This window comes from Triticum aestivum, chromosome 5B (genome assembly GCF_018294505.1).
Source record: "Triticum aestivum cultivar Chinese Spring chromosome 5B, IWGSC CS RefSeq v2.1, whole genome shotgun sequence".
NCBI classification, from domain to species: Eukaryota; Viridiplantae; Streptophyta; class Magnoliopsida; order Poales; family Poaceae; genus Triticum; species Triticum aestivum.
The window spans coordinates 567,733,675-567,760,456 of record NC_057807.1 but is presented as its reverse complement, the minus strand read 5'-3'; the positions used below and the strand labels follow the sequence as shown (position 1 = coordinate 567,760,456).

The following is a 26,782-nucleotide window of genomic DNA, read 5'->3' as shown; positions in this document are numbered from 1 at the left end:
CAAATTCGAACCCGCTCGAATGAACTGGATCGTGAACGGCGACTTCCCCGCGCGGATGCGCCCGGGTGCCTTTCCCTGCCCTCTCTCATCCTCGCTCACTCCAATCCTAGTCTGCAGTAGCCGTGATTTGTTCAAAAGATCTTCTAGGTGAGATGCCTTCGGTTTGTCCCGTGGTGGTGTAGAGGTTTTGGCTGGTAACGGTCTATGCCAGTGCGTGGCCGTCAATGCTGCACACTGACCGAGCTGAACAACTGGCTGCAAAATGCACACATGTCATTCTAATGGTCTCTTCTCCGTCTATGCATAAGCTGATGATACTTTCCGAAGTCTCATTCAATTTAGAAAAGTGCAACAGTTCAGTGAAAGTGCAACTTAGACTTTTTTATTAGTTGCATTTTTGTAGAAAAGTGTAGGCTACACTTATTTAGTAAACTAAAGTTGATTTTTATAAGTTGATTGGTTCTTGAGAAAAACACAAATCTACTTTGAACCAACAAAAGAGCATGATGACAGATTTGTGTGCTTCTTGCTTGGTCCAGCTGGGCAGATTGTGTGGCCAAGGTCCTGCGATTGTCGTGTTTTAGACTACAGTGTGCCAGTGTTTGCATGATGGTCATGCGTTGGCCGAGGGTGCGTGGGCGGTTGTTGTCTAGTGCACGCGCAACGGTTGCACGTGGAGGTCCTTCTCGCTAGTGGCAATGTTTATCTTTGATGGGGCAAGGGTGCACCAACATCTTCCAGTCGGCATGAAACATGGTGGTGCCCGTATCTACTCATGCAAAGGACATTGGGTAGTGGCCCCTAGATCATGGCGGATGCTGCATGGCAGTTCACACAGGTGTGCAATGGCATCGGTTAGATTGCACAATGACATGGGTGACCACTTTGCAAATGCTACTTCTGGGGGGCATGCGCCTTCGCCCAGTGCTACCACATACGTGAGTTCACTCTCTCTATGCTGCTCCCGCTGCCTCCACAGTTTTCTTTCGTGCTCCCTTTTGTCTCTGACAGAACGCACACCTTGCGGCCTTCCTGCGCCGGTACGCACTATTGTCCTTGGTTTTGGTGTCCTCTATTCTCATCTGGCGTCCCGTCTGTCCCTCGGTCGGTGGTGTCCAGATCCAAGAACAACCATCTTTTTTCTTGTGTGAATTCATGAGCCTCTTCACTGCGTGCGGATTCGTCCAATCCAAACTTCCATCACTTTCATCCTCCGAACTACTTTGAACAAAGAGATGCCCATCAACCAGTGGAGAAGGTGGTGGCATTGTGAACAGGAACTCGTTAGGCATTGAAGAAGAGGGCGCTATTAGCCAACACCGTTTTCCTTGAGGACGAAGCAGCCCGGGCTGTCTTACCTGCAGAGCTTGGTCGGCGTCCGCGTCCACATCCACTACCATCACCAGGGCAATGGCCGCGACCGTGTTTGCCCCCCGTTGCAAATTCTTGAGAACAGTCCCCAAGATCTGGGTAGGTGTGCGACTAGGAGGACACTATCATCATCGTTAATGTCGACTACTTCAACCACATCGGCTTTCCTCTTCTTGAGCGAAAGCTTCTCCACCATGAATCGATGCTGCTTGAGGAGATGGACTATATTTGTAAAAAATCCTTGGACTTGGAGTAGCACTAGTTGGGATCAGCTGTAACGGGACAATTTCATTGTTGTTAGGGAAAGCAAAGGCAAACCATTTTCTCTTCTTGAAAGGCAAATACTTATCCTCGAAGACCACCTTCTCCATGATCCACTGTTCTTCATGCCGTACAAGGAAGCCACATCATGGGAAAAGGGTAACGATCCCTAGATAAGTGGCCTCGATAGAGGTTGTCTGTCTTTGTGTCCCATGGATCTCGGACAGCACGACGTGTTCCATGATTTTCCATAGGTGTGATTCCGCCTTGTGGCCAATCATTTTGATGGCGTTTCCTCTCCAGTGGCCACTTGCGCCGGAGCTACTCCAGAAAAACCCCATGCCGCAGCCCCAAGCGAGGCCATGGTTGGAAGTGAACGCATGTCAACAACGCAGAGGCAGGTGTCCCGCATTAATTTCTGAACGAATTCCTCTTCCTTGACCAAGTGAATGTCCACGATACTGAGCTCCGACCACGACAGGGCTATTGGGAGAATGGTGATGGGGCCGGGACCTGACCAAAGCGGCCACTGAGTAGGGAATGTGTAGGACGCACCCATAGAGGTGGCCATGCAACAATTTAGTGAAAGTACAACTTGCATTTTTTTGTTAAAGTTGCAATTTTCTAGAAAAGTGTAGGTTACAGTTTTTCACTAATCTATATTTGAGATGGTTTAACCCCCCTTCCCCCGACATTTCAAAAAGGAAAATGGTGTTAGTTTTCCTCAGGCCCAAGATTTTTTTTGATTTATTTGAATAGTAGGAAAGTCACACTATAAAGAGGTGCCGTTTCACGAGGGTCTGGGTGCGACCAACTTGCTTGATAGGGAGGAGTAAGATTATCTTTCGGAGCATGTTGTCCGGGTGGGCGGGGGGGGGGGGGGGGGGGGTTGCGTATGAGGTCGAGATGTCGTCTGCCTTCACCCTCTCCGCCTCCATCGTGTTCAATTGCTGCCTCCAGCACCGGAGCTAGTTAGCCCTTGTTGAAGTATATTGCCCACCTCCCTCCATCAGTTCGGGCTTTTGGAAGAGTTGGCTGGAGCATGAATTCAATATGGTATCCGAGCCAAGAGGTCTTGAGTTCAAGACCCTGCCAACGCAGTATTAAATAAAACAATTCTGCGGCCTACATCGATCCCATGTCTAAGGACTAAAATAGCCTAGACGTGAGGGGGGTGTTGAAGTATATTTCCCACCTCCCTCCATCAGTTCGGACTTTTGGATGAGTTGGCTGGAGCATGAATTCATGCCAGTCGTACTACATCAAGGAAACAGAGATTTATCAATCGAGTGTTGGTTCCCCATCTTGGATTGGAGGATTAGAAGATAGCAGGCAAAATTAAATCATGGCACTGAGGCTCACCACATGACATCTGGAGACAAGTCGATGAATGATGATTAAACGAGTAAGATGCATCAACGATCATTTAAATGCTACTCCCTCTGTCTCAAAATGTAAGACATTTTTTGACACTTAAATTTTGAGATAGAGGGAGCACTAACAAGAAAACATAAACTTTTGCCAATGTTCATGCCTGGACCCCTTAATCTTTCATTTCGCTGGTCTTGTGGATCACACTCATTGCAATAAAACATTTCCATGTTATATAAAGTAAAAAGTTATTGGTCATATATGAACATGGGAAATATTCTCCTAAGTGAACCAGCCTGTCCCATTTTGTCTGGCTCAGTCTGCTATGGCTATGTACATATGCTCTTCTTAGATACAATTTAGAGTGCCAAGAGGGCATAGTAATTATACGTAGAGCTTAGATGTAACGGCTTGATAATGAAGCCCAATGTAATAGCATAACTTCCATTTGCTTTGTCCGGCTCACATCGTTAAACCAGCCGCAGTGTGCCCATTTATGATCTTGTATTCAAGAAAGTGAGGTTTCTTCAGTGGCATAAATGGAAAACACTAAAACACATCAAACATTCGGCTGAGAAGTGAAGAAGGGTCATCTAATAAAAACTAGAGTGCTCAACATACAATCAGTACTAGTTGATCTCTACACCTGAGCATACATCAAATATTCAGTTGCAGATCATCTCATCTCAATGCAAACAGGGGAGACATGAAAAACACCTCTGCCACTATAGATGCAATCATACGATACAATCAGAAATTTTGTGCACTAGTAAATATACGGCAGAAAATATCAAAATCTGAATTAGAATTTACAACAGAAAATCATACACATATTTCAAATACTAGGAAAGCAAGAAAAAGAAATGAGAAGCATATAGATTTCAGACAACCTATATATGTAGCTAGTATCAGCTAAATACATTACAATTTCATAGATAAATTAGTTCGAAAAAGGCCTTCAAATTAAGCACATACAACAAACAGGATACGGAAGTTTCAGTTTCAACGACAACCACATCAACGATGTAGTAAGTATATGCCGCTAAAACACATCAATTAAGAATAATGGTGATGGACAGACTAGCTACAGTGTACAACATAAATTCACTAGTAGTTATTGTATACCTGAAAACACATCAAATGTTCAGTTGCAGATTATCTCATCTCAATGCAAATAGGGGACACATGAAAAACTCCTCTGCCACTGACAGATGCAATAATGCGATAGAATAAGAAGTTGTGTGCACTCCTGACAACACGGTGGAAAATATCAAAGTCGGAATTAGAATTTACAGCAGAAATTTAACACACATACAGTAAATAGTACAGAATTTAAGCAACCTATATAGTAGCAGTCTAAAACTCTAAATAGTACAGAATTTCATATAGATGAAATGAGTTCGAAAAAAGACTTCAAATTTAACACACATACAGCAAACTGGATACAGAACTTTCAGGTTCACATATTACAACGACAACCAAATCAAAGAGTACAACAGCAAACAAACAGTGAGGATGAGCAAACACAAACAACAAAGGCTCTAATTAAACTGATAGATATCTGTATGGTGCCTCAAACTGAACCTGCTGATAGATATCTGTATGATGCCTCAAACTGAACCTGCTGGGTATAGCTCAATTAATGGTGGTACCAAATACACAGCGAGATGTCTGAGGGTGGAGACCATGGCAGGCAGTGCTCGATCTCGCTAGGGATTGAGTAACCCCACCCGCCGGCATCGGCGCAGGATACTCGTTCTGCTGGAGGACACTGTGCGGACCACCAGGGTAGACTTCGTTGAGGAAGTAGATGTCTCCCGGTCTGCTGGAGTGTCCCGTGTCGAAGTCCTTGGAGCAGGCCCGACCATCGGAGAGCACCTGCCCGGCCATCTGGTAGGCTTCTGTAGCCTGAAGACCTTGAACCGCGACGTGCGGCCTCTCAACGGCGTGATGAATCTCCTCACCATCAGTAGATCGGTGCCAGAAGCGGAGAGCAGGAGGTAGCCGGATACAATCCCCCCATGTGCCATGTTCGTCCCGGGAGCGCGGATCTCGTAGGCAAGTTGTACAATGGTATGCGTAGATGTCGAAAGTTTGGCCTTATAGCAGTAGAGGTCATCATTTGAGTCGACGCCCAGAACCATCCATGGTGGTAAGTCAAGTACTAGGCATTGTGCGGGGCCGTCATCTCTGCTGGTAGGGACGTCCAACACTCCATGCTAGGGTGGCAGAAGGCCATGTTGGTCTGGCTAGACGTTATGACAGCGACCATGCAAGCAACAGAAGATGAGGCGGCAGACATGGCAGCTGCGGGGATCATCATTGGGAACCGGATGTTGTCGGAGTTGACGAGGATGCACACACGATCCGGGAGGGTGACGAAATCGCCGGTGCGGAGTTTGAGCATATCATGACCGTGACAGTGATGGGATTATACCACGACTCACCCTCCGGAGCGGAGCAACAGAAACAGGCCCCACGGCCTTGTCAGAGAGGGCCGAGCGCGGATCAGCAAAGCTGCCAAAGATCCTGTAGCTGTCGATACAAGCAGTGGAGGGCTTGAGGAGCCATGGCAGCGGGGATAGGTTCTGGAAGGCTACCCGACGGCAGTGCTTGCTGATGGAGTACGCTTGGACACGATCCACGATGGACGACAGTAGGACGAAGATATGGCCGAGGAGATCTCGGTGGAGGTTGGATGGAGATCTTATGCCATGATGAGCCGGTCTACCCTCGCTGCATGTCCTACTCAAGCGGTGGCTGAGCTGCAAGCCGAAGGACGAGGTCCATATGCCGGTGGGTGCTCCGGCGAATGAGTTTGTGAAGGAGCTGCGCTACCGTCGGTGCCAGGCGTCCAGTCTCCCTTGCTGCATGGTGAAGACATCCTCCCTCCCTTGCCATTGCAACACCTACCTGCTCTGCTTTCTATCATCCGCTCATGCTCGTCATTGAGTTGTCCATCAATCGGCCATCGTACCTAGGACCCTATATCCGCAAATCTTTCACATTTTTGTTAGACCATGCAAAGGGAGAAGGGACGAAAAAAGAGGTTAGCTTAGCCATTGGCCTGCTAGACAAATAATCTGAAAAGTTTATGTAGGCATATTTTGTTTATAGTTCCCCTATTTCTTTCTTGTGGTAATTTTGTTTCTTTACCAACTCTGCAAGGATGTGCAGTAGCCGTGATTTTTTCAAACGATCATCTGGGTGATATGCCTTCGGTTTGTTTCATGGTGGTGTCTAGTGGTTTTTGCTGGTAATGGTCTATGCGAGTGCATGGCCGTCAAAGCTGCACACCAAGCGAGCTGAACAGCTGGCTCCACACTCCATAGGTCATTCTCATGGTCTCTTCTCCATATATGCCTAAGTCGATGATACTTTCTGAAGTCTCATTCAATTCAGAGAAGTGCAACATTAGTTCAGTCAAAGTGCAACTTACACTTTTTTATTTAGTTACAATTTTTAAGAAAAGTGCAGGCTACACTTATTTAGTAAACTAAAATTGATTGGTTCTCAAGAAAAACTCAAATCTACTTTGAATCAACAAAAGAATATGAAAGCACATTTGTGCGCTCCTGGTTGGACCATTTGGGCAGATAGTGCCGCTAAGATCCTGCGATTGTGGTGTTTTGGACTGCAGTGTGCCGGTGTATATATGATGGTCAAGCGTTGGCCAAGGGCGCGCGGGTGGTTGTTGTCTAGTGTGTGCGCAACGGTTGCACGTGGGGACCCTTCTCGGCACTCGCAATGTTTATCTTTGATGGGGTAAGGGTGCTCCGACGTCTTCTAGCCCGCATAAAAAATGGTGGTGCCCGTATCAACTCATGAAAAGGACGTTGGGATAGTGGCCCCTGTGTCATGCCGGATGTTGTATGCCAGTTCGCGCAGGTGTGAATTGGCAGTGGCTAGATCACACAACGACATGGGTGACCACTTTGCAAAAGATACTTCCGGGAGGCCTGTGGCTTCATCCAGTGCGGCCACATATGTGAGTTCACTCTCTCTATGCTGCTCCCGCTGCCTCCACAATTTTGTTTTGTGCTTCCTTTTGTGCCCGACAGAACGCACTCCTCCTGGTCTTCCTATGCTGCTGCGCATGACCATTCTTGGTTTTGGTGTTATATTCGACGGCCCGCATGACACTGTTGTGCCGATTTCGGGAAGGCCCTAACGGGCCATGAGTTATCGAGCCGTAAATTGGGCTATATATGCGACAAACCGGTATTAGGCTTTTCATGGGCCCGCCCGCTAACTTTTGACAAAGTCAAACGGGCCGGCCTTTATAAGCTAAATGGGCCAGTGCTGGGCCTTCGCACGGTGTTGACATTTATAGTCGCCTGTCTGACCCAATGACGAGCTGACACGTGTTTCCTTCGGCCAATGAGAATTTTATATGTGGAAAATCGCCATTGGTCCGGGCTGTTAATGGGTTATCGGATCAAAAACCGGTCCCAATAGCATAATGGCGACCCGTTACGGTGGATGCCACGTGTCGGTCACCCTTGATGAAATCACTTCTATGACACGCGATTTATCGTCATAGAAGTGGACACTTCTGTGGTGATAATTTTGGTCATGCCATGAAACACTTCTACGACAGCACAGGTATGACTATCTTGATTCTGTCATAAAATCGTGATGGATGTACATGCATGACAAAAAACGTGACCTACTGTGACAAACACGTAGCATCACGGAAGTGTATTTTTTTTGTGTGCCACCAAGCTACAAAGGCTTCATGACGAACTATAATATGCAGGGTATGACAAAAACCATTCCCGAGCTCTTCATAATGCTTAAGGCCACTGAGGTAGAAATCAAAAGGAGCATCAAGTGTTGATGGTTAACAAGATCACTAGTTTCAAGAAAAAGGGCAAGGGAAAGAAAGGGAATTTCAAGAAGAATGGCAAGCAAGTTGCCACTCCCGTGAAGAAGCCCAAAGCTAGACCAAGCCTGAAACTACTGAGTGCTTCTACTACAAAGCAAGTGGTCACTGGAAGCGGAACTGCCCCAAATACTTGGCAGATAAGAAGGATGGCCAAGTGAACAAAGGTATATTTGATATACATGTTATTGATGTGTACCTTACAAATGCTCGTAGTAGCGCCTGGGTATTTGATACTGGTTCGGTTGCTCATATTTGTAACTCGAAACAGGAGCTGTGGAATGAACAAAGATTGGCTAAGGACAAGGTGATGATGCGTGTCGAGAATGGTTCCAAGGTCAATGTGATTGCCGTTGGGACACTACCTCTACATCTACCTTCATGATTAATTTTAGACCTCAATAATTGTTATTTGGTGCCAGCGTTCAGCATGAACATTATATCTGGATCTTGTTTATTGCGAGACGGTTATTCATATAAATCGGAGAATAATGGTCGTTCTATTTATATGAGTAATACTAGCACATATGCCCGTGCGTTGCAACGGAAAATATATTTTTTGCGAGAAGCATCGGAAGAGATAATTGATGCCCATCAAAACGGTCCCCAGAATAGTGGGGCGACAGAGCGGAGATATGTGGTGTTCTCATGGGTCATGTTTGGCCCAAAAGATCTTTATAGTAGTGGGATAGATCGGAGTGGCGGCCACTACCCAACTTGTGCCTTTTTTTTACTTCAGGTCCGCCTCCTTTTTGAGGTTGTGGTGACCTCCTATTTTTTTATAAAAAAGGCGAGCATTTTTTTTGAAAAAATCGTTAATTTCTGGAAAAAGGCAAACAAAACTTGAAATAGAAATATTTTTTGAAATTCACAAACTTTTTTTAAAACAGGAAATTTTTAAGGCGGAGCAAGTGGCACTTTTTGAATTTGTGAACAATTTTTAAAAATGCAAACTTGTTTTGAACATTCATAACCATTTTTAAAAGGGCTAATTATCCTTTTGCCCTCAGTGGTGTCCATGTGCTCAGTTTTGCCCTCAGATGCAAATTGTCCTCAGTTTTGCCCCTAGTCCGTGCACAGCAACTACGACGAGGCCAAACGGCCATATTTGAGTCCATTCCGTCCGCCGGCGTTAGTAGTTGTGGGTCCGGAGCTTACACGTGGGACCGCGTGGACGTGGGTCCGGAGCTGACATGTAGGCCCCTGCAACTAAATCCCCAAATCATTCTAGCTCACACCCATCCGCCCGGCCGGCTGTCGTGCGCCGCCGCCGCCGCCACCTGCGCCGCGGCCAGCACCTGCCCTGCCACCAGCTGCACGCCCTGCTCCGCCGCTACCTCCCTGCGCCTACGCTCCACGGCTCATTGTGACGCCCACCACCTTCCTGCGACGCCACGGGTGGGGCGCCCGCCACCTGCTCGACCCGCGGTGCGGCCTCCTTCCGTGCGCCCGACCGGAGCGCTCAAAGGTGGGGGGCTGCTGGAGCTATTTGAACTAGGAGGAAGAACCCTAGGGCGAAATGGAGAGCAGCGCGACCCCGGAGTATTTGGCGAGGCAGGCATCGGGCCGGAGATCCGCCGCGTCCACGACTGGGTTCCCGAGGGGTAAGTCTCGCCTCTTGTTTAGATTGAGCTTAGTTGTGCATTTGAACACTCGATTCGAGTAGGTTTGCCCAATTAGTGTGCTGATTGCGTCTCTGTTTTTCGCCGGTTAGGATGGAGTTGCGGTTTGCTTTCATGGTGCACATTAGAAGGGACCGGTACATGTTCGATGCAAAGGATAAGAAGAAATACCAAGGAGGTTTTGATTATCGGTTGCCAATGGCTAGTAATTGGAGTTTCAGACAATTTGGGGAGGTGATTTGTAGCCAATATCCTTGGGGTTTGCTTGATGAAGTGGTTTACAAATACTATGATGGGGGAAAGAATTGGGTGACAGTTAGTAATGATGAAGAGCTAGCTACCATGTTTGTTAGGCATAAAGAGAAAGATAATTTCCATGTGAGGCTGCAAGTTGATGTGCTTGAGCAGGCATTTGGACCTAGGATGGCGGGTGCAACATCTCGGGGAGAATCAAGTCGTCGTAATGGCATCTCTAGCCAGAACAGTTCAGTTGGTGCACGGCGACGTGATGGCTCGACAAGTGTGGGCAACAGCAGTAGGGTCCCCCTTGAAGTGGAGCCTGATGGCTACAATTCTGGGGTTGATGAAGAGAAGTTATATTCTGATGTTATTCAGAATTTACGACGGGCACCTAGGGCTGAAAACCAAGATGAGGCTCACAATGCAGTCCGTGTGGATGATGACGCGATGGGTGAGGACGAAGACCTTGCAGCTGTTCAATGGGACCCTTTGAACCCTCAAATGGAAGAAGGTACAGTTTTTGCATCCATGAATGAGTGTAGAAATGCACTTGTGACATACTGCATCAAGGTAGAACGTACTTTCAAAGTTGACAAGAGCGATCAAGTACGTTACAGAGTGCACTGTCCGACTGAGGGTTGTCCATGGAGGCTGCTTGCAGCTAAAATGCGGAATAGCACTAATGTTCAGGTCAAAGTGAATCCTTTTAAGCACACATGTCAGGAATCAACCCTTAGGAAGGATACAATCAGTAGAGCCAAGTCAAGATGGGTGGCAGAAGAAGTAAAAAAGTGGGTGAAAGAAAACCAGCAAGTGGGTCCAAAGGAATTGCAGAAGAACATCAAAGATAAGTTCAAGATAGATTTACCATACATGAGGTTGTTCAATGGTAAACAACATGCTATGGATTCTATTTATGGTAACTGGCAGGAAAGTTTTCAATTGTTGTATTCATTCAAAGGTGAAGTGGAGAGGACAAGCCCAGGTAGTATTGTAGATATTGATCACCACACCGTGGAGTACACATTCAGGGGAGTGACAAAGACCAAGGAATGTTTTAGAAGGGTTTTTGTCTGCTTTGAGGCTTGTCGCCGGGGTTTTTTGGCAGGCTGCAGGCCTTATTTGGCTATTGATGCCACTTTTCTCACAGGAAGGTTTAAAGGACAGTTAGTAGCAGCTTGTGCAGTTGATGCACATAGTTTTGTATTTCCAGTTGCCTATGGTGTGCTAGAGACAGAGTCTGAGGAGAGCTGGACTTGGTTTTTGCATAATCTCCGCCGGGCTATTGCACATCCCAATGGGTTGGTCATTCATACAGATGCCTGCAAAGGTTTAGAAGTGGCCGTGGACAATGTGTTCCCTGGAGTAGAGCATAGGGAATGCATGCGTCACCTTGCTGCAAATTTCATGAAGAAATTCAAAGGAAAGGTGTATACCGACAATTTATGGCCAGCATCTTTGACATGCAGTGTGAAGAAGCACAACTACCACTTGAGGCAGTTATACATGAATCCCAAAGTGAAAGAATACTTGGAAACACACCACTCCAAGTTATGGGCTAGAAGCCAATTCAGTGAAGTGAGCAAAGTTGACTATGTGCACAATAATCTAGCGGAGTCTTTCAACTCAACGATCCGGAAACTAAAGGGTCATTATGTGGTGGATTTGCTTGACAGAATAAGGATAGAATACATGCAGAAATTTCATTATCGTGCAGGAATAGCCGAGGCAAAATTCATGGGCCACATTATCATCCCTGCCGTGATGAATGAACTGAAGCAGAAGACAACAGGCTTGGAAATGAACATGACGCTTTGCTCGGGTAGCACAGCAGAGATATCATATTTGGATAAAGAGAAGAGGGAATGGAGATATCCAGTGGATTTAGAAGCTAGAACTTGCAGTTGTAGGCAATGGCAGATAACTGGGTTGCCATGCATTCATGCCTTGTTTTTCATCACTTCTCTCCCAGGTCCAGCAGGGAACATACAGCAGTATGTGCATGATTACTACTCTGTTGCAAGGTTCAAAGCCACATATGCTTATGCCTTGCCTGCTATGGAGGGAAAACAACAATGGGACATGGTGGACCCTGGATTCAAGCTTTGCGCTCCAGTTCTGAAGAGAGCAGTAGGTAGACCAAGGAAGAGTCGAATAAGACCTCGCAGCGAAGGAGCTGGACTTGGAGCGAGGAAGCGTAAGTGCACAAGATGTGGTGGGTCTGGTCATTTCGGTAAGTATTGTGATAACACAGTAGATCCAGCATTCGGAGAGAGTTTCGATGAAGGCTTCGATGAAAATGTTGGTCAGCAGCCGGTTGCCTCAACAGATGATGAAAATGTTGGTCAACAGCCGGTTGCCTCAACAGATGATGAAAATGATGGTCAACAGCCGGATGATTTTGACGATGATCCAAAATATCCTCCAAATAATGATTCAAGTGAGGCTCCAAATGGTAATCCAAGTGAGGCTCTAAATGGTGATCATGGTGATCCAAGTGAGGCTCCAAATGATGATCCAAGTGAGGCTCCAAATGGTGACCAACCTTCTGTTGTTGTGAGTTCTGCTAGGTATGTAAATCTTGCAAGGGTCAAATACTACTGTACATCTATCACTTGACACGATCTCATTACCGTTTATGTTTGGACCCTTTATGTTTTGCACAGCTCTATGGTAGGTTTGAAGAAGACGCGCAAGGTACCGACAACCAAGAGAAGAAGAGAAGAAACAATGAGCGCAAGGTGCACGAGGAGCAAAGTGATGACAAGAAGCTCAAGGAACAGACAGAAGCCCCAACGCTATCTATGAACAATTATGAAACATTATGAATAAGGAATGATGTTGTATTATGAAACATTTATCACTTGACATGTTGTATTTCTGTTGGATGATGTTGGACCTATGTTAGAAGTATGTTTGACATGATGTTTAAATATCTGTTGGATGATGTTTGAATGAGCACATGGTTTTTCCTTTTTTTTGATTTTTTTGAATTTTATTTTGCTCATTTAAATTCTGGTCAAACCTAACTTTGACCAAGATTTAAGCAAGTCTAAAACATCAAAATGAAAAACTAAGCCTAGATACTTCTTAGTCAATCCAAAATGAAGTTGTGGTGAGGTTTTTGAAATTTTCATGAAAAATGTGCTAAAAAGAGGGGTCCAAAGGTAGGGTAAACGGCCTCATTTCTAAGCAAGGTTTTTTTCGACCTTATCTAAATCAGTCAAATAACTTTCCTACACATATATTCTATATGTACAGACTATGTGCGCTGGTTTTTCCATTTTTTGATTTTTTTTAAATTTGTTTTGCTCATTTGAATTCTGGTCAAACTTAACTTTGACCAAGATTTAAACAAGTGTAAAACATCAAAATGAGAAACTAAGCCTGGATCCTTCTTAGTCACTCCAAAATGAAGCTGTGGTGAGTTTTTTGAAATTTTCATGTTCATTTCCCCAAAACACTTCTCTTCACTTCATACAAGAGAGTTTGAGATACTCGAGATATCATACAATACACATGAACTTATCATTTAAATGTATGTAAAGCTTGTTTATCAACTTAAATCGTTAGTATATGACATAAGAAGACTATGTGCGCAGGTTTTTCATTTTTCTGATTTTTATTTAATTTATTATGCTCATTTGAAATCTGGTCAAACATAGCTTTGACTGCTCCAAACCCCTCCCAAACCCCGCTAACCCTAGCGCTGAATAAGGACCGTTCATCTAACCCTAGCGGTGATCAAGGGCCGTCGATCTAACCCTTCTAGAAGGAATCTGCGGGGAGGAGGGGGGCGATCCGCGAGATGCAATCTGATTGGCTGGGAGATTGTTTTTTTAACAAATATCGGGCGCGCTGGATGGACCGTTGGGCCGTCTCGTTGTCTGGGCCTGAGACTGCAGTAAATAGCCCGTCTCAGCCTTTCCAGGCCTTGCATGCATGGAGGCGGCTACGTGGGTTTGCGCATGCGCGGGAGGCGGCGACGTGCATGCATGCGAGTGAGGCGAGCGAGGCGCGCTAGGCGAGCTAGGCTAGCGAGGCGAGCTAGGTGGTTCAGGGCAGTGGTTCAGGGCAGCGGTTCACATGCACTGCCCGGTCAAAGATGCATCGTTTTCGTGCAAAAATTTAAGTGTGCAAAACGTAACGGATACACACACGCGTCCGGATTCACACACGCACCGTTCTCATCCTTTCTCTCTTCCTCTCCCACCCACAGGCCTATAAATGGGGTGCCTCTCTTCCTCTCCCACCCACAAGCCAGATCCGATCCTCTCCAACTTCAAACACCCAAGCGACCGAGCCCTCCCCAAGCGAGACCAAGTGAAGAAGATGCAGTTCAACGGGCCGACCTTCAGCCGTCCGCCTGTGGTGCCGGAGCTGCGCTACCCACCGGGCGTGCTCGTGGAGAGGGAGCTCCGTGTGTGGGCTATTTCAAGGTGGAGGGGTTCCGTCGAACTCACCCGCGCCTTCCTCAGAGCCGGCTATGCCCACCTCCCACGGGGCTCGCCGAGGATGTTCACCCTCAACGAGGTTCGTGACCGCGGCGGCATCCTCCTACTGCTCACGGTCACCTTCACCAACCCATTTGACGCGCGCGAGCTCCTCGGCCAAGTCTTTTGGTGCGGCTGCGAGGCCATCTTCTTCACCGTCTACAACATCTACACCAACTACGAGCGCATCTTCCCCGCTCCAGGCCAGATGCACTCCCTTCCCTACGACGAGGAGGAGGAGGTGTGAAGATGAAGACGGTGTTGAAGGGGCGCGCGCGGCCAAGGTGGAAGAAGGAGGTCAAGATGAAGATGTTCAAGCCCGGAGTCAAGCTCGTCATGTTTGGTTTTTTATTTTGTTGCTTTTCTATGTCGTGTCGTGTCGTGTCATGTTTCATCATGTGTCCGTGAACTGTCCGTGAACTTATCTAAGTTATTGTAATGGTACGGTGTGTTCCATCTTATTATGTGTGTTAAAAAATGTCCGTGCCCAAACTTATCATTTCTTCCCTAAACAAGTCATGAAGTTCGAGAACTTGTGGTTTTCGGAGGGGGTGAGAAGCCCTCTGTTTCATTCAAACAAAAAGTCATGAACTAACATGCAAATTTATTCCCTTTAAATCCTAAACCAAGTGCCACTCTAACCCTAAACCAAGTGCCACTCTGACCAAAATCATGTGGTAGTGCAACATACATTTTCAACCTTCCAACCCTCCAAAATTTAAGTGCAAAACAAAGGAAAACCACTCTCACGCGTGTGCAACATTCACGGTCTCACTATTTTTTTAAAAAAAAATTCACAGTCTCACTATGTATACCTTCTTTCCCTACCCATGTCAAAGTCTTGCCATCTGTCCTAGCGGTTACCAGCGTAGCCCTAAACACCACAAACCCACGCGGTCCTGGGTTCGAGTCCCCAGGCGCACCAATTTTTTGTGCATTTTCCACCCTTCATTTTTTAGACATATTATGTTTTTCTCAATGTAATGCCCTTAAAAAATGTTCATTTATTTTGGCACCTGGCGTAAACCTCTACCAGAGCTGAGGCACATTTTTCATGACATTTTGGTCTTTGATTTAAATCACGGTGTATTTGAATTGGATTAATTAACAGCTCCAAAAATTTCTAACATTAATTGTTTGGCTCCGGAATAATTCAATTAGCTTCCACAAAAAGTTTCAGCATTATGATTTACTGCCTAAATTAAATCAGAATAGAAAACAGAAAAATACGCAAGAAAACCCCTGAATGGGCCTAATTGGATGCAGTTGGCCCATTAGTCTAGCCTGCACTTGGCTCTACGCTCTGAATTTGGCCCAAGAGCAACCTTTTTTTGGACAGAAAGGCAGAGCAGAGAGCTGCATTTCATTGATCAAAAGTTTCTGAATTCCTAATTTCTTCTCTTTTTTTCCAACATATTTAAATGTTGGTCACTTCTTCTCTTTTTGTTTCAACATTTAAACAACTTTAACCAACATTTAAACTAGGTGAATTTCTCAAACAATTTCAAGATTACAAATTCCTTCATAATTCATGCCTTTCCATACATTTTCAACATTACAACCAGTGCGATTACCATACCTACAAATGCCCAAAAGTATTTGCAAATGGGTATTGGTAGTGCTTGATCTTCAAGCTTCCTAACCTTCTTCTTCAACATCCTAAGCTCAATAGCTAGCTCTCTGTCAGTGCGTGCTTCGCCATCCATCTCTTCTTCCGGAGCTCGTGGTGTGGCCACTGCCGTTCGTGGCAACATGCGCAACCATTCTTCATGCTCTTCTTGCAGTTCATTCATCAGAGTCTTGGCCAGAGCATCGACCCAAAGAAAGAAGCATGTCACCTGCATGAACACTAAACAGATCAGCCCATTGCTCAAACATCCCGACGACGAAAATGGTGCAATTGCCCCGATTCTTACCCCATTCTCGCTGCACACGTAGAACGGACGATTCTGGTTCCTCGGTGTCTGAGAAACCCTTCGATCAACGCCCGCCCGGCACCGCGGACAAACGAAGACAGGCATGTCCACACGCGCCCGGCTCTGCATCCGCGAGGTGGCGCGGGAGCTTGAGGAAGACATGGAGCTCGGAGCCGAAGGGGATCTCAACGCCGCCGCGCCCTCCACTGCCAGCTTCCCACCACCGCGCCCTCCACAGCTAGCTTCCCGCCGCCGTGCTCTCTCTCTCTCGCCGTGGTCACCGCCGTGCTCTCTGTCGCCGTGATCACCACCGCTGTCGCCCGCTTATATAGCACACCCGCCAACGGCTCTCTGCTCAATGGCTCTTTGCTGGGTCCCACAAGCCACGCGTGCAACGGTCTGAATAAAATTGGCCATTTCTGCCGCCTGGTCCCACCTGTAAGGGCCGAGTCAAAAGGTTGACCTGACGGAGACGGCAGAGTTCACGGAACGAGTCGGTGCGCACGGACTAGGGGCAAAACTGAGCACAATTCACATCTGAGGGCAAAACTGAGCATATGGACACCACTGAGGGCAAAAGGATAATTAGCCCTTTTTAAAAATGTGTTTTTAATCACAAACATTGTTCTGAATTTGTGAACATTTCAGCAAACAGGAATATTTTTCAAATTTCTATTATTTTAAAAAATGCAAATTGTTTTCAAAATTGTCAAACAATTATGTAATTTTCTTTAAATTTGAACATTTTTTAATTTTGAAGAAATTTGGAATGGGAATAAAATTTAAAAGTTCCAAATATTTCTGAAAAGGGAACAAATTTGGAAATTCTGAAGATTTAATGAAAATGTGTAAATAAACGAAATTCTGAAGAAGAAAAAAGTAAAAATTTATGGGAAAAAGCAAAAAATAAAGTCAAAGGGAAAAATAAAAATAAAAATAAAATAAGAACACAGAGAAAAAGAGAATGGGCCGACCCAATGGTGTGCAACCTATGCGAAGATCCAACTATGTGATGCTTCGTGCGACAAATAAGGTTTCCCAGCTCTGTGGGCTTCTCTGGGCCTTAGCGCGTGCAAGCCCATGTACGAAATTCTGGACATTTTTTTTCTACGAGATGGACCACAAAAAATTAGTATCACCTCGGATATTAAAAAAATCGGTGGTGAACGGATGATAAAATTGGAGAAACGCACCTTGCTTTATTAGTAGGTATAGATCTTTTATGGTCATGCACCCTTGAGGAATAGTCTATTCTTGTTGAATCTTTATCGTAGTGATACACATATTCATAATATTGATGCCAAAAGATGCAAAGTTGATAATAATAGTACTACTTGTGGCACTGTCGTTTAGGTCATATTGGAGTAAAGCGCATGAAGAAACTTCATACGGATGAACTTTTAGAATCACTTGATTATGAATCATTTGATACTTGCGAACCATGCCTCATGGGCAGATGACTAAAATCCATTCTCCGGAATAATGGAGCGAGCTAATGACTTATTGGAAATAATACATACCGATGTATGCGGTCCGATGAGTGTTGAAGCACGCGGTGGGTATCGTTATTTTCTGACCTTCATAGATTATTTGATTAGGTATGGATATATCTACTTGATGAAACACAAATCTGAAATATTTTAAAAGTTCAAGGAATTTCAGAGTGAAATGGAGAATCATCGCAACAAGAAAATGAAGTTTCTACGATCTGATCGCGGAAGCGAATATTTGAGTTACGAGTTTGGCCTTTATTTAAAACAATGTGAAATTATTTTACAACTCATACCACCTATAACAATACAGCATAATGGTATGTCCGAACGTCGTAACCGTACTTTATTAGATATGGTGCGTTCTCCCTTACCGATTTACCACTATCGTTTTGGGGTTATGCATTACAGACAGCTGCATTCACGTTCAATAAGGCACCGTCCAAATCCGTTGAGATGACACCATATGAACTATGGTTTGGCAAGAAACCTCAGTTGTCGTTTCTTAAAGTTTGGGGATGCGACACTTATGTCAAAAGGCTTCAGCCTGATAAGCTCGAACCCAAATCAGAGAAGTGTGTCTTCATAGCATACCCTAAAGAAACTATTGGTTACAACTTCTACCACAGATCCGAAGGCAACATCTTTGTTACCAAGAATGGGTCCTTTCTAGAGAAGGAGTTTCTCTTAAAAGAAGTGAGTGGGAGGAAAGTATAACTTGATGAGGCAATTGTACCTTCTCTCGAATTGGAAAGTAGCACATCAGACAAAACCATTCCCGTGATGCCTACACCAACTGGAGAGGAAGCTAATAATGATGATCATGAAACTTTGGATCAAGTTACTACTGGACCTCATAGATTGAAGAGAGCACGTTCCACACCAAAGTGGTATGATAATCCTATCCTGGAAGTCATGTTATTAGACCACGGCGAACCTACGAACTATGAGGAAGCTATGATGAGCCCAAATTTCGATAAATGGCTTGAGGCTGTGAAATCTGAGATAGGATCCATGTATGAGAACAAAGTATGGACTTTGGTGGACTTTCCCGATGATCGACAAACCATTGAGAATAAATGGATCTTCAAGAAGAAGACAGACGCTGATGGTCATGTTACTATCTACAAAGCTCGACTTGTCAAAAAAGGTTTTCAACGAGTTCAAGGGTTGACTACGATGATACTTTCTCACCCGTAGCAATGCTTAAGTCACTCCGTGTTAGCAATTGCCGCATTTTATAATTATGAATCTGGAAAATGGACGTCAAAACTGCATTCTTTAATGGATTTCTTAAAAAACAGTTGTATATGATGCAACCAGAAAGTTTCGTCGATCCTAAAGGTGCTAACAAAGTGTGCACGCTCCAGCCATCCATCTATGGACTGGTGCAAGCATCCCGGAGTTGGAATATATGCTTTGATCAGGTGATCAAAGCATATGGTTTAATACAGACTTATGGAGAAGCCTGTATTTACAAGTACGTGAGTGGGAGCTCTGTAACATTTCTGATATTATATGTGGATGACATATTGTTGATTGGAAATTATATAAAATTTTCGGATAGCATAAAAGAACACCTGAATAAGAATTTTTCAATGAAAAACCTCGGTGAAGCTGCTTATATATTGGGCATCAATATCTATAGGGATAAATCGAGATGCTTAATAGGACTTTCACAAAGCACATACCTTGACAAAGTTTTGAAGAAGTTCAAAATGAATCAGTCAAAGAAAGGGTTCTTGCCTATCTTACAAGGTGTGAAATTGAGTCAGACTCAAAGCCCGACCACTGCAGAAGATAGAGAGAAAATGAAAGTCATTCCTTATGCCTCAGCCATATGTTCTATCATGTATGCTATGTTGTGTACCAGACCTGATGTGTGCCTTGCCATATGTTTGGCAGGGAGGTACCAAAGTAATCTAGGACTGGATAACTGGACATCGGTCAAGAACATCCTGAAGTACCTGAAAAAGGACTAAGGATATGTTTCTCATTTATGGAGATGACAAAGAGCTCGTCGTAAATGGTTACGTCGATGCTAGCTTCGACACTGATCTGGATAACTCTAAGTCACAAACCGGATACATATTTGTATTGAATGGTGGAGCTGTCAGTTGGTGCAGTTCCAAGGAGAGCGTCGTGGCGGGATCTACGTTTGAAGCAGAATACATAGTTGCAGCAACGCATCATGGAATCTGGATGAAGGAGTTCATATCCGATCTGTGTGTAAAACCAGTGCATTGGGTCCAATGAAAATCTTTTGTGACAACACTAAAGCAATTGCCTTAGCGAACGAATCCAGGTTTCACGAGTCATCCAAACACATCAAGAGAGGCTTCTACTCCATTCATGAAAAGGTCAAGGATGGAGACACAAAAATTTGCAACGGACATGTATGTAGCAAACCCGTTGACTAAGCCTCTTCCACGAGCAAAATATCATTAGCACCAAGACTCCATGGGTGTTAGATTCATTACAATGTAATCTAGATTATTGACTCTAGTGCAAGTGGGAGACTGATGGAAATATGCCCTAGAGGCAATAATAAAGTTGTTATTATTATATTTCCTTATTCATGATAAAGGTTTATTATTCATGCTAGAATTGTATTGATCGAAAACTTAAATACATGTGTGGATACATAAACGAAATACCATATCCCTAATATGCCTCTACTAGACTAGCTCATTGATCAAAGATGGTTATGGTTTCCTAAAAATATACATATGTTGTCACTTGATAATAGGATCACATCATTAGGAGAACGATGTGATGGACAAGACCCATCCGTTAGCTTAGCATATGATCGTCCAGTTTATTGCTATTGCTTTCTTAATGACAAATACATATTCCTTCGACTATGAGATCATGCAACTCCCGGATGCTGAAGGAATACCTTGTGTGCTATCAAGCATCACAATGTAACTGGGTGATTATAAAGATGCTCTACAGATATCTCCAAAGGTGTTAGTTGAGTTGGCATGGATAAAGATTAGGATTTGTCACTCCGTGTATCGGAGAGGTGTCTCTGGGCCCTCTCGGTAATACACATCACATTACGGGACGAGTAAAGAGACTTGCCAGTAACGAGATTGAACTAGGTATGAAGATATCGACGATCGAATCTCGGGCAAGTAACATACCGATAGACAAAGGGAATTATGTATGTTGTCATAAGGTTCGACCGATAAAGATTTTCGTAGGATATGTAGGAACCAATATGGGCATCCAGGTTGTGGTATTTGTTATTGACCGGAGAAGTGTCTCGGTCATGTCTACATAGTTCTCGAACTCGTAGGGTCCGCACGCTTAACGTTCGTTAACGATATAGTGTTATATGAGTTATATGACTTGGTGACCGAATGTTTTTCGGAGTCCCGGATGAGATCACGGACATGTCGAGGAGCTCCGAAATGGTCCGAAGGTAAAGGTTGATATATAGGAAGATGCTATTTGGACAACGGAAAGGTTTCAGGTTGTACCGGGTAACCAACGGATCACCGGAAGGGGTTCCGGTAGGCCTCGGGAGGTCTATAGGCCTAATGGGCCAAGGCGAGACACACACCAGCCCACAAGGGGGCTGGCACCCTCTCCCTAGCCGCCGGCCCTACACTACTAGGGAAAACCCTAGGAGTAGCGCGGGTTTTGTGTCCACTAGTAGCACGGGAGGCCACGCTACTAATAAGGCGCTATAGCTATTGCTTAGCAGTAACGCCTGCTCGCACGCGCTACTGCTAGGACAAATAGCTGCAGCGTTTATTCAGTACCGCGCTACTGCTAAGGTAGCTACTTGCAGCGTGTTTTCTGTCCATCGCTACTAGTATTTTTTTATTTTTTATTATTTTGAGTGTATTTATGCGCCATCGTACAAATATTGGTACAATACCAGTTATGAGGTTTACATCATTATGTCCATCATAGTGTGTCAAATGAAGGTGGATTAGGTTCAAGTGGAGGCAATATGTGGTGCATGTCAAAAGTATACTACTAATCCAAACTTGATCTAGTTTGGACTAGTAGTACTTTCGATGTGCATCACATGTTGCCTCCACTTGAATCTAATCCGCCAGCACAAGCTATTTAATCATCATCATAGTCATTACCACCAACAGTATTTATTTAATCACCACTAACACTAGCTAATAATAATCATCATAGTCATTACCACCAACACTAGCTATTTTATCATCATAGCAATAGTGTAGCACATCATCATCCTCAAACTCATTTCTAGCTAGCTAATCACTCCTGCTGCTCTCTCTTAGATAAAATAACATAAAACATATATAGCTCTCCTCCTTGATCAAACTGGAGCATGCAGATGAACCTGTCTCTTAATCGTGGGTAGCGCATGTGTTTGCTGCCCCCTAGTACTTCTCTGCGCTTCGCCATCACATATTTGGTCCAGTCTTGCACTATTAAGCATCCGTCGCTAATCTTGAATGCACTAAAGTAATCTGTAGGATATCTTGGCCGTAAGCTGATAATACTCATGGTACCTTGTCTCTATCCCATAAGGCACAACATTCATCGGGAGTCCCTGTTGAAGAACATCGTATGGTAACATACTTAGCAATGAAGTTTAGCTTCAAAAATAATGTATGGAAAAGATGCACTGATGACAAATAGTAAAAATCTTACCATCCTTCCTAACTAGATGTGACCGTAGTTCATTACGAACACTATTGGTCGCACATTTTCAGTACTAACATTTCTAAATGCAGAAAGAAAATTTGTCTTGACAGTATCAAGATCCTCAAGCCATGAAACATAATGACTGAGCTCCTCGTAGTTGAGTTCAGCCACAGGACAGTATACGGTCCTGTCTACCAAGCGTTGGACATGTTTGCTTGCGCCGAAATAAGCTGACAATACAAATTAGTTGTCAACTATTTTTGAATAAACAATATCAAAGACATAAATATATATGGTTGATAAACTTACATAATGGTATAACTGGAGGCGTCTGCACATCGACCCAGATGTCGGTATTACCTTCAATATTATCTTCCAGACGAATATCAAAGGTGATAACCATATCAGGCTCAAATGCATAAGTCTTGCATAGTGCTCGCCATGTTTTGCATCCAAAATAGGTGTAGTCGTCTGAATTGTATAATTTTGCATGGAAAATATAACCATGCTCGGTCTTCAAGTAAACTTTCTTTTCCTCCATACTATGACTCAAACCTATCTTATCCAATACAAAAACTCTTGCATGGTAGGGGATACGCGAGTAGAATAGTAAAAAAAATATAAGTTGAAGCAAATGAAGGAGATGTCATGCTTAATTACGAAAAAAGACTTGTCGTTGTGACTTACTGTATCCACTTCGAAGTTCTCGTCCAGCTTGATGCTGAAGCGCCTATCATCATCTAGGAAGATTCCGTCGCACAGACCGCGCTCGTCTTCGCAGTATTTGAAAATACCGAAATCCTTTTCGTCGTCAGACATTTCCTATGTTCATAGTTGAAACATTAATTGAAAATCGATCAAAGACAACTACCAAGATACTCAACACACAAATCCGAGGCACTCGATATTTCCTACATATTCTGGCACAAGTCATGCCAAAATTCACGAAAAAATCCGGCATGACCTTTGCTAAAATAGGACATATCGAGCGCCTGAAATTTGCCGGAACGGAAATGAACCAACACTCCGGCAAAACATAGGCCACTCGAAGGTGTAACCTGCAAACATGACCGACCACTTGGATATTGAGCAACACAAGATATACATTTCAAAATATCTTATAGGACTCAAATTAGCATGCATTCAATAAGAAAAAGTAAATCATCTCATGCGTCCGTACATCATTGAATATTATCACTAATACATCACGAATAGTGTCATACATATAACATCACTAATACAACTAAAACTCTAGCACACGATGGGTATCGGCGCGGACGGTGGACACCCACAGAGAAGGAACCATCACAGGATCATAGCTCCAGTGAGATCCCCGGAGAACCTGCCAGGTATTGGAGAACGGCCTGTGCTCCAACGCAAACAAGTAGCGACGGACGTGCGCATCCTCCTCACTGACACGGTGATGCACCACCTCCGCGGAGTCCTCTAGCCTCTGGATCGTCACTGGCCCACGCGACCGCCACCAAAGAAGGTTCGGGTCAACGACAGGCTGGCTCCTCACCAACCTGCGCCCCCTGGTAGGTAGCGCCTCCCAGTACCACCCCGGCGGAGCCCAGTCCCGGACATGGCCGATCTGGTCAAGAAGGTGTCGTCCTTCGCCGACTCGACGACGAGGATGCGGGATAGGCATCGTCCACGTCGAGGCGGGAAAAATTGCTTTAACTAAAAAATAGAAACAAGTTCTTACTAACTAGTTCTATTAATTCAACTAGTTCTTACTAAAAATAAACTTACTATAAATAAAAATATTCTAGTACCTAATTAGTACCTAGTTCTTACTAACTAATTAGTACCTAGGAACTACTGCCTTAATTACCATCTAAGTAATTAACTAACTAGCACTAAAGATAGCCTAGGGTTCATACTAACTAGCACTAAATAGCTAGGGTTCATACTAAGCAGAGAAGAGGAATCGGAAGGGGAGAGTGCTTACAGAGGGCGGGGAGACGGCGGCACCGAGGTGCGGCGAGGCAGGGTCGGGGGAGACGGCGGCGAGGCGGGGTCTGGGGAGACGGCGGCGAGGCGGGTCGAGGGGGACAGCGGGGAGGCGGGGTCGGGGGAGACGGCGGCGAGGCCGGGTCGGGGGAGACGGCGGCGAGGCGGGGTCAGGGGAGACGACAGCGAGGCGGGGTCGGGGGAGACGACGGCGAGGCGGAGGCGACGAGGAATAGTAGAGGAGAATTGGGGGAGGAAGTAGAGGAGAGGGAATCAGGCCGCGCGGGGGGTAGGTGAAAATAGCTTTAACTGTAGCGTGGGGAGGGAAAATGCGCTGCTGCTAAAATCTGTAGTAGTAGCGCTGTTCGTAGAAGGGCGCTACTACTATACCTAGCACGTCGGGAACGGTGTGGCAATTATAGTAGTAGCGCTTTCTGTTACTGCCACGCTACTGCTAAGCTGGTAACAGTAGCGCGGTTCCGCCAGACGCGCTACTGCTAAGTAGCAGTAGCGCCTCATTTTAACAAGCGCTACTGGTAACATTCTGTGTATAAAGTTTTCCCTAGTAGTGCTAGGGGAAGGAAAGAGGGGAGGGTTGGCCCCTCATGCCTTTCCCTCCTCGTGAGAGAGAGGAAGGGGGGGCACGTCCCCCTGCCTTCCTCCCATGCGCCAATAAGGAAGGGGGGCGGCTAGGGCAGGAGCCCAAGAGGGATTCAGCCTCCCTTGGGGCACCTCCTGGCTGCCTCCCCTCTCCCCCACCTATATATATGACCGAAGGGGCGCCGCACAGGGCCACAAAAATCTCTTAGCCGTGCGCGGCACCCCTCTCCACAGTTTCGTCCCTTGGTCATATTTTCGGAGTGCTTAGGCGAAGCCCTGCGAAGATAGCATTACCGTCACCGTGACCACGTCATCCTGCTGCGGGAACTCATCTAGTACTTTTCCCATATTGCTAGATCAAGAAGGTGATGACGTTACCGAGCTGAACGTGTGTTGAACGCGGAGGTGCCGTACATCGGCACTTGATCGGTTGGATCGCGAATAAGTTCGACTACATCAACCGCTTTAATAAACGCTTCCACTTACGGTCTATAAGGTACGTATACACACTATCCCCTCTCGTTTCTATGCATCTCCATGGATATATCTTCCATGTGCCTAGATTTTTTTTGTTTTCCTCGCAACGTCCACCAACAATTTGAGTCTCATAGGAAAGCGACACTATAAAGAGGGGTTAAAGTGATTGCCTAAGTGTGGGGATCTTACCATTTTCACGAGGATCTGGGTGCGATCTCCTTGCTTGATGGGGAGGAGCGAGATTATCTTTTCGACCATGTTGTCGGGGCGGTTGCTGGTGAGGTTGTGGTCTCGTCTGTCTTCACCCTCTCCACCTCTATCATGTTCAACCGCTACGGGATTGGCCATTGCCACCGTTGCCGGAGCAGGATAGCCCTCAACTATAAGATAAGATAGCAACGAACATGCATACAAGGTGACGTGCTAAAACTGACAAATTATAAGAAGATTTCGCTTTGACTCTTTATTGGCCGGTAGATCTAGCTAGGTTGGAAGGCAGATAAGTTGCAGCGATGACTTCCTTTCACAATCTCACCAAATCTGCTTTCGGGGAAGCCAAGCCAACGCAAGTCACCCCCAAGTCATTCAAAGATCTCAGTTACTGGTTCGTGTTTTCATTTCAGCCCGATTTCCCCCTACCTTTATTTTCAGTGATTCTTTACCTATACATATAGATCGATCGCCAGACATTCTTATTGGGCCTTATGCAAGTCACATACAATATTGGGCCATATACAAGTCATGCATAGTCACCGATCCTCTCTTCCTGTCCATAATGCTCGATCAGAGGTACTAGTTCCTTCGTTCGTTCATCCATGCATCAGTCCATGGGTGGACAGGAATTGGCGACGTCAAATCCTTGCAGGAGCGGCAACCAGGCAGCCAATGCCAAGAGCGCAAGTGGGGATGATGATCTGATTTTTTTTTCTAGTACATTAATTCCGTAGTGTTCTGCGGTTGCCCTATCCCACTCCGTCGCTAGCGGTGGAAGAGTATGTCAAGCTAACTTTTCAATCTCTCTCCAAGTGTCACTCAAAAGAATCACAAGTGATGCATACCTCGGTTTTCTCTAATTCCTGGTTCACGAAGATGTAATCTGTATTGGTAGGGTAAATTTCCAATATTATGTATAATTTGATGAATGTGATTTTGATTTTCTGGGCATGATTTTCAAGTTTACTAGTCATCATTGATTTCATTGTATGGTGTTTAATGCATTTTATTATTTAACTTCACATAATCAACTTGTCTTTCAAGTGGAATTTTCATTTTGGTAATTATTTTTACAGTCAGATATTTAAATTGCCGAATTTATTATTTTTATGGATAGCATTGCTTGATATTGTGTGTGTGTGTGTGTGTGTGTGTGTGTGTGTGTGTGTGTGTGACATACATGTGAACACAAGACATTTTATCATGGGTGCGCCTCTCCTCAATTTTTTTCATCCTCTGCCACTGAGTA

General features: G+C 45.0%; 1 pseudogene; it reads right to left on the bottom strand.

The window, feature by feature from the left end:
* Positions 1–4,642: 4,642 nt before the first annotated feature.
* Positions 4,643–25,668, bottom strand: LOC123115038 (uncharacterized; annotated as a pseudogene).
* Between the last annotated feature and the right edge of the window lie 1,114 nt (positions 25,669–26,782).